Source organism: Podarcis tiliguerta, assembly GCF_965153285.1.
Source record: "Podarcis tiliguerta genome assembly, chromosome: 4".
In the NCBI taxonomy this organism is placed as follows: domain Eukaryota; kingdom Metazoa; phylum Chordata; class Lepidosauria; order Squamata; family Lacertidae; genus Podarcis; species Podarcis tiliguerta.
Window position 1 is genome coordinate 19764747 of NC_139537.1, and position 8138 is coordinate 19772884.

The 8138-nt window shown below is 43.6% G+C and overlaps 1 long non-coding RNA gene across 1 annotated transcript; it reads left to right on the plus strand.

Moving 5' to 3' along the window:
* Positions 1–4521: 4521 nt before the first annotated feature.
* On the plus strand, positions 4522–5239 carry LOC310675902. Its single transcript, XR_014510299.1, has 2 exons — positions 4522–4612; positions 4694–5239. It is a non-coding gene; the product is annotated as an uncharacterized lncRNA (long non-coding RNA).
* The last annotated feature ends 2899 nt before the right edge of the window (positions 5240–8138 follow it).

Consider the following 8138-nt stretch of genomic DNA (forward strand, 5'->3'; position numbering starts at 1 on the left):
TGCAAGAAGATCAAACCTTTCCATTCTGAAGGAAATCAGCCCTGAGTGCTCACTGGAAGGACAGATCCTGAAGCTGAGGCTCCAATACTTTGGCCACCTCATGAGAAGAGAAGACTCCCTGGAAAAGACCCTGATGTTGGGAAAGATTGAGGGCACAAGGAGAAGGGGACGACAGAGGACAAGATGGTTGGACAGTGTTCTCGAAGCTACCAGCATAAGTTTGACCAAACTGTGGGAGGCAGTGGAAGACAGGAGTGCCTGGCGTGCTCTGGTCCATGGGGTCACAAAGAGTCGGACACGACTAAACGACTAAACAACAACAACATGCAGGGTGCCTCCATTAGTCCAGGAAGGTCCCTGTATTTCAGGCATTCACCCAACAATTCATTTAGGGTGAAGACAAGGCACAGATGATGTACTGGAAGAAACAGGGCTTGGCAACACACCCTAACATTTTCTTGTGTCATTGTCATCATGCGCAGCACTGAATGCTTCTATCATCTCTATCAACTATCTATGTATCTATCTATGTATGTATCTATCTATCTATCTATATCTATCTATCATCTATCTATCTATCTATCTATCTATCTATCTATCTATCTATCTATCATCTATCTATCTATCATCTATTATTTCAGGAGTGGGAAACATTTTTCAGCCCAAGGGCCACATTGCTTCATGGGAAAAATCCCTGAGGGTTGAATGCCAGTGGTGGGCAGGGTCAGAGGTAAAACTGGGTGGGGCAAGACATGTGATTTGTAGAGCAGACTGTATTTCAGGCCCTAAGAAAGTCAGAGCTTCCAACACACCTGTCTCTATCCAGCCAGGGAATGGGGCCTGGGAATGCAAATATCTATTTCATCAGAGTTAAAAATCACCATCCATGTACAGCTTATCTCTAGAAGCTCTTAGGACTGGTTGCATAGAACCTAGAAGGTTTCATAGCCTTCTAGAACAATTATGATGCTTTGGACCTACTTGGATTATCTTCTCCCGTTTTATGTTTCCTTATTAACAAAGAATTCACTCTCAGACTGTTTAGTAAACAAGAAAATGTGAGGTTTACTCACATCAAAGTCTTGACAGGATTCAACAAATATGATGATGATAATCAGACAGGCAATAGGCTTTAAATGTTACAAATTTCCATAGTCCAGTTCAAAATGGAGATTGCTCTCTGGAGGAGAGCAAAAATGTGTGTTTTTTTCATTGCAGGTAGGGAAAAGCATGTGTGACAGGAAGGAATATTCAGGGATTATCTCCCTGCCACCAGGTTTTGGGGGTATGATAAGTGAGTCCCAAGGGCCGGATAAAGATTCTTGGGGGGCCATGTTTGGATTCTAGCCCTGAGATTTCCCACTCCTGATCTACCTATGTAGATACAGTGACAGACATGCTTTGATTACTATTGCATTCCATTTATGTTTCATATTTTTATACTGAATAATAAGAAACTTAAAAATAAGTTAAAATAAAGAAGAACCTGTGACCGACTGATGCGGTAGGTTTCTGGTAATGCTTATCCACTCAACACTGAGATCATTTATTAAAGGGTTGAGTAGCAAAGAAAGGAAAGGGAAAGAAGTTTCCACTGTTAGAAACCTCAAATACAATAGCTTATAAAAATGGCACCTGCTAAGCTAATAATTTGAAGCTCAGAATACACGATCTACCTACAAGTATGTGCCAAATTGCACACTGATCCAATAAGAAGTTTCACAGCTACAGCAAGTAAAAAAGTTCTGAAAATGGACCTTTTGACACTTTGGTACTCCGATTTTTCAATTTGCTTCTCACATACTGAATCACTTGATGTGGTCTTGTCAAGGAAGGCAACCCTTCATTGATTTCATGGAATCATAGAGTTGGAAGGGACCCAAGACTCAACCGTTGCAATGCAGGAATCTTAGCTAAAGCATTCATGCCAGATGGCCATCCAAGCTCTACTTAAAAGCCTCCAAGGAAGGAGAGTCTACCACCTCCCGAGGGAGACTGTTCCACTGTCAAACAACTCTTACTGCCAGAAAGTTTTTCCTGGTGGTTGGTCGGAATCTCCTTTCTTGTAACTTGAAGCCAGTGGTGCAAATCCTACCCTCCAGAGCAGGAGAAAACAAGCTTGCACCATCTTCCATGGGACAGCCCTTAAGATATTTGAAGGTGGCCATCATATCTCCTCTCAGTCTCCTCTTTTCCAGGCTAAACATACCCAGCTCCTTCAAGTGTTCCTCGTAAGGCTTAGCTTCCAGACCCTTGATCACCTTGGTTGCCCTCCTCTGCACACGTTCCAGCTTGTCAACACCCTTCTTAAGTTGTGGTGCCCAGAATTGGACACAGTAGTCTAGGTGTGGTCTGACCAGGGCAGAGTACAGTGGTACTGTTCCTTCCCTTGATCTGGGCACCATGCTTGATGAGGTTCTGAGAAGTGGTTCTAATATTATTAAGGCTTTCCTGCTCCCCTTAAAGTCCATGGCAGAAACTACCAAGAAATTAAATCACTGCATGCATGGATAAATGTTTGAAGCAAAAATTTCATCAGGACTCCTAGAGGGAGCACTTAATGGATGATACATGCAAAGTCTATTCATTTAGTTACAACAGTGTGGCAAAGTGATTGGGTGAGGGCTCACCAACCTTACTGTGCCCACGAGATACCTGAGAAATATGGGAGACCGATGTTGCACAACACTGTTACTGATCACAAGGCATGTCTGTTAAAACATTGGCCTTAACTCCGAATTCTCTGATTTTGTGGAGCGCAAAACAATGAAAGAGCCTTAACGCTGGTCTTTCTTTCTTTCTTTCTTTCTTTCTTTCTTTCTTTCTTTACTTTTGCTTTATAAAATCCCTAAATCAGATTATCAGATTTGCAGTCTTCTATACATGACCTAATATATTGTTACATTAGAAATAATGACCTAAATGCCAGTGTCACTACAACAGAGTTAAACCTTCGGGAATTGGGAAGTTTGCCCAAAATCATGTATAATCTAGCAGAGTAGATATGTCAACATGCATAAGTACATGTAGTTTGTTTGACATGATCACCCATAATCCTATAATAATGCAGAATAGAATTTCCTGGAGGGTTTTCCTCAGCTTTAAAATGTCTCTGACATATAATTCCCCCAGCCCCCATAATTTTAGAATGCTTTAATATCTGTAGTAAGTGGAGATGTCTCAAAATGAGAGAGATACACTTTCCTAGTAGCAAAAAAATAATTTCTTTTTTTAAAGAAAAATATTTCTATTTTATTGAAAATTTTCAGTGGAAAAAAAGCAGGGCTTTTTTCCAGCTGGAACTCACTTCCGGCACCTGTCAGGTGGGTGCCACTGACATTCTAAGCAAACTAGGGAGGTGTTCATGGTGATTTCCAGCACATCTTTTTCTAGAAAAAAAAGCACTGAGTGAAAGAAAATACAAATAAAATAAAAAGGTGCTTGAAACTGTAATACAATACAATATATAGGTATATAAGTAATGCTATTATTCCCTGCTCCTGCCAACCTAGCAGTTCGAAAGCACGTCAAAGTGCAAGTAGATAAATAGGTACCACTCCGGCGGGAAGGTAAACGGCATTTCCGTGCGCTGCTCTGGTTCACCAGAAGGGGCTTACTCATGCTGGCCACATGACCCAGAAGCTGTATGCTGGCTCCCTCGGTCAATAAAGTGGGATGAGCGCCACAACCCCAGAGTCGGTCAGAACTGGACCTAATGGTCAGGGGTCCCTTTACCTTTACCTTATTATTCCACTGAGTATCTGCATTAAAAAGATACCTGCAAATATGACCTGAAGGCTGGTAACATCAACCCCGCCTTGTGGGAATTCCTTGCAGACAACCGCAGTGCCTGGAGACAGGCAGTCAAGTCATGTATCCATAGCAGTGACCAGAAGAGAAATGACTGCTGGGAGGAGTGCAGAAAGAAGAAACACCATGGTACATCTGCAGCATCACAACCAGACACCCTGATCTGCCCCAGCTGAAACAAAACATGTCTCTCCTGTATCGGTCTCTGCAGCCACAGCAAGTGCTGCAACCTTCCAGCAGCTTGACCTCACTCTTGAAGGCGCACTCTTCTATTGTCTCCTGAGACAGATGGATGCCAATCATATACTTATTAAGAAGTACAAAGTCATTCCCCCCCCTCCACTCCCACCTCCAGGTGTGCCAGTCCTGGTGTGAAATAATTATGGAAGCAAACTCCCAGCTCTTTTTTTGCACCTCCAAGATCCCTGTGGCCATGGACCAAGGAAGGAAGGAAGGAAGGAAGGAAGGAAGGAAGGACAACCCTTTGTACGACAGTGCTGTACTGAAAACTTATCCCATTTAATTATTTTACTTATTCTTATCCAGCAATTAATGAGAAAATATCTTGAATAAGAACATTCTCCAAGAGAGAAAATGATGGAGAAATTCATATGGGTCAAGTGCCGGGTAATTGTCACACTTCCTTTATTTTTGGGGTTGCTCAGGGATGTTTATGAGTGTCCTTTCATTCATTCTACAAATCATCTTTCCAGTGATCTGGACTCTGCAGCCTTCCTGGGTGCCTGTGTTTCCTGAAAACCCTATGGCATTCTCAGCTGGGCTTTCTTGTAAACATGGGAAGGCGAGGAAGCTTTCTACTGTGTGTCTGACAACTGAAATATTTTCCACATATATCCTTTCATTCTACAAATCATCTTTCCAGGGATCTGAACTCTGCAGCCTTCCTGGGTGCCTGTGTTTCCTGAAAACCCTATGGCATTCTCAGCTGGGCTTTCTTGTAAACATAGGAAGGTGAGGAAGCTTCCTACTGTATGTCTGACAACTGAAATATTTTTAAAGAAATGAGTGTGGGGTGGATTCTTTTTCAAGCAAGGTAAAACGAAGCGCTTCCCTTAAAAAGAAGTGAATGCATCAATCTCAGGCACCTGGGAGGCAGCCTCCACAGCTTTTCTGTGCTTCAGTTACAGTTCAGGGAAAGACACCACAAATTAACTCATCCCATGGGGTTTTTTTTCATATCAAGAAGTGCAGGCAGCCAGGGAGGCCGCAGAGTGCTGAAGAAATATTTAACGTAGTGGTAAAAACACAGAAAACTCAGCCCCACCTCCACTACAATGATAAATAAATTCTAAAGTGCCCAGGGAAAGAGACAGTAAAATTAAAGCCTCTTTGGCAGGACAACCTGACAGTGCAGAAGTCAGAAGAGTGATGATGTATTAGACTAAACTCATAATAGTTCTGATTATTATTTATTGCCTGGGCAGTATATTTTTCCAGCAATGAGACAAACCAAGTTCTGCTGCGTTTCCGCTAACATAGCTGGAGATCATTAGCTCATTTTTCAACACTTCCTCAAATGTCAGTGGAAGAGACAGCTCATGCTTCTCCAACCATCTGAGATTTCACTCCACCCTGTGCATAGATGTTGTGTGGTACCAAGAGGGAAAGGCAGTGAGATCAGCCTCCAGCAGTTTGCCAGCCATCCGGTGAGTTTTATCCTTTCATCATTGCTCGCTGACTGTGCACATAGTGAGGTCACTGACTAATTTCTTGAAGAATCAGGGTGAATTTAGCCATAGAAACCCAGGCACGCAAGAAGAGCCAGGTCTCTGTGGAGACATGAAGCCTTTGCAGGAAGATGGTCCCAGGTTCAGTCCCTAGCATCACCAGCCAAGAATGAGAGAGATCCATTTCAGAAACCCTGAAGAGCCACTGCCAGTCAGTGAAAGTTGTGCTTAGCTGGATGGATCAGCGGTATGACTTGGTATAACTGCAGCTTTTCATTTGCATGGACAGGCGGAGTCCCCCAAACCCTGGGCGGCCCCCGTGTGGAATAACAACTCAAGACAATGTGCTATGGGATTAAAATTGGCCACAACTTTATTATGTTTCAGATGTGGGTAGACCTTGGCTCAGGCATTGGGCATTTATCCCTCCCAGTCCCCCACCGGGGATCTGGGGAACACCAGGGTTATCCAGTGTGTGTGTGTGTGTGTGGGCGGGGTGGGCTGGCTCTGGAGAACATATGTTCAAGCAAAGAGAGTCTGCCACCATTACGCCGCCGTCGCAGGGAAGAGCAATGACAACCTCTAGGCGTACGGCCAAAGCCTCCCCTCAAAACAACCCCTTTAATGGGGAACCCTGGTATCGCTGCCACAAAGAGAAGGGGGGCATGGGTCACCACTATATGCCCACCCCCATTTATAATAATAATAATAATAATAATAATAATAATAATAATAATAATGGTAGTAGTAGTAGTTTATTATTTATACCCCGCCCATCTGGCTGGGTTTCCCCAGCCACTCTGGGCGGCTTCCAAAAGAATATTAAAATGCTGTGATACATCAAACATTAAAAGCTTCCCTAAACAGGGCTGCCTTCAGATGTCTTCTAAAAGTCTGGTAGTTGTTGTTCTCTTTGACATCTGGTGGGAGGGCGTTCCACAGGGAGGGTGCTACTACTGAGAAGGCAAAGATTTAGGGAAGATAGACTGAAGGATTCCGCCCAAGGCCTGATACCGCCAAAGTTGTGATGTTCTGCTATGGGAAAGGCAAACCTGCCAATGCAGGAGAATTCCTTTCCAGCCCTTCAACAGCGACCTTGATGTAGCAGCGCCCGCGTACCTGTGGAGAAAATGTTACCCTGCAAAAGAAGTCTTAACTGAGGGTGGGTAGGGTGGGAGAAGCCCTGGAGCCAACTGACTATTCCCAGGTAAGATCCTCCCCCTATTGTGTGGGCAGGGTGGTCCCTCCCCCTACCTGGCCTGATCACCTTGGCAATGCCTCCCCAGGTGGGATTGGGCAACTGGATGAGGTAGGCGGAGACTCCAGGTATCCCACCTGGGGAAGGCGAAGCCAAGCCTGTGCTAATGGTGCCGCATAGGGTCCAGGGGGCTGCATGCCACCACGCAAAGGGCACCCCCCATTTAATGTGGGGAGCGGTCATTGCTTGTCATTCCTCATACCCCACCACTGCTGGTACACAACTCACACCATGGGTTTTTGTATCCCAATAAATCTGCCTTGGCATATTCAATTACCGACTATATTTTGTGGTGTTTGTATAATTGCAGAATTTGTACAATATGGACACGTTTTATGATTAGGAGACACCGTTCTTGATCACACACAGAAAATGAAGTCACTTACATGTTTATTTTCTCTTATTTGTTTGCTCCATTTCTTTTCTGTTATTCTTTTTGCTGCTGAATGATTGGTCCAAGAAGATCATCAGGATTACAGTTCTGTTTTTGATGGCACTAATAAATAGTTGCCACTTTTGAAAGGGCCGGTGAAACAGCCTCCTGAAAAATGGTTCAGATAGGGCTTGAGAAATATGATTCTGCATTAAATGGTGGAGACATAACAGTATCTGATTGTAATGGTGTTGGGACTAGAAAACCACAATGGCTGCATCATTTGATTAAAATATTATGATAAACACATGGGATAAATAGTTGGAGGCAGTATGTGGGGGAACTATTCTGCCCACAGTAAATCACAGCTATTGCTGTTTTTCACTTACGAGTGGCAGTTACATGGTTCAAAAATCTCAGTCTTGCTTTTCCCTGTGCTCTGCTGTAGTGGGATTGATTGCCTTGAGGCTGAAAAGATGAACAAAATATTAAGCAATAAGTCAAATCTATCACCCTGCTTCTTCTTCTTCTTATAAACATTTTGCTTACTGTTCAGCAAAGTAAATGAAACTGCTCTCCTCCGTTACTCTCCCATTTCAGGATAAACCTCCCGTTATCTTCATAGCATGGCTTCTTCTGTTTCTCTTACCTGATCATACTCATTGGCTTGAAGATCCTTCATGCCCGATAATACCTGCCCACAATACCAAAATATTTCAGCAGATATGATATTGTTCCTAATATACATCACAAGCCAAATCTTATAGGAAGGGCAACAACTGTTTATCTACTGAGTGTCCTTATTGTAGAGTTGTTGTGGTGTAGCTCATAGAGATCCACCAAGGACGACCTTCCCCAACATCTGGTGCCTTTCAGATGTTTTCAGCTACAACTCCGGTTAACCTCAGCCAGCAGGGAGACCAATGGGAAATATTTTTTCTTAAGCTAAAGAAATGGGGGTGAGGTGGGGGGTGGGGTGGCAGAGCAGGGGGGCCTCCTCATCCACAAT